This window comes from Sinocyclocheilus grahami, unplaced genomic scaffold (assembly GCF_001515645.1).
Source record: "Sinocyclocheilus grahami isolate Dianchi unplaced genomic scaffold, SAMN03320097.WGS_v1.1 scaffold2448.1, whole genome shotgun sequence".
Classification (NCBI taxonomy): Eukaryota; Metazoa; Chordata; class Actinopteri; order Cypriniformes; family Cyprinidae; genus Sinocyclocheilus; species Sinocyclocheilus grahami.
Window position 1 is genome coordinate 4,086 of NW_015507627.1, and position 931 is coordinate 5,016.

Consider the following 931-nt stretch of genomic DNA (forward strand, 5'->3'; position numbering starts at 1 on the left):
CTTGGAGGCCGCCATACTCCTGGTCGAGTGCGCTCTGACCCCCATAGGTGACGGGAGGCCAGAGGACTCGTAGGCTAGTGAGATGGCCTCATCTGCTTGGTCTCCGGAAATCCCTTCTTTGGCGTCCAAAACAAACAAAAAGCTGATCTGCCTTACGCCACGGGGCAGCTCTGTGTGCGTAAGCGTCCAGTGCTCGAACTGGACAAAGCAGATTAAGCCTTTCTTGGCCTACTTCCTGGTACGGAGGAGGACAGAATGCTTTAAGTACTATGGGCCCTGGTGAAGAAGTGGGCACCTTAGGGACATACCCGGCCCTCGGGTAAAGGAATGCCCTAACCATGCCTGAAGCAAATTCTCCAGGCACGAAACAGAGAGTGCCTGAAGATCCCCGATCCTTTTTAGTGAGGAAATAGCGAGGAGAAAGATGGTCTTGAGCCTGAGCAACTTGACCGAACTTCTTCTAAGGGTTCAAAGGGGGCATTGCATACACCCTCCAGAACCACAGCCAGGTCCCATGAGGGCACCTAGGGAGATAACCCTGCGGAGAATCGCTCCTGCAGAAACTCCAGAACTGTACCAATTGGGCAGTTGACTGGGTCCTGCAGTCGCTGTCCGCACCATGAAGCGAAAAGTTTCCACTTCAAGGCGTACTGTTTCCTAGTGGCGGGAGTCTCAACCACCTCAGTTGAGAGACCAGATGCTAGGAGCTGTGCCCCCTCAGGGGTAATGCCCACAGCTTCCATAACTCCAGGCGGGGGTGAAGAATGGCCAGCTTGTACAAGGGGCGCGAACGCAGCCCCCCCTGCCGATTGATGTAGGAGAACACCGATGTGTTGTCTGTGTGGACAAACACATGATGCCCCCTTAGGTCTGGAAGGAAGTGTGTCAGAGCTCGAAACACGGCCAGCATTCCCCGGCAGTTGATGTGCCA

The 931-nt window shown here is 54.9% G+C and overlaps 1 protein-coding gene across 1 annotated transcript in view; it reads left to right on the forward strand.

Annotated features, from left to right (window-relative positions):
* The window catches only part of LOC107575053 (cyclic nucleotide-gated olfactory channel-like), a 4,852-nt gene that overhangs the window by 875 nt on the left and 3,046 nt on the right, over positions 1-931 (forward strand).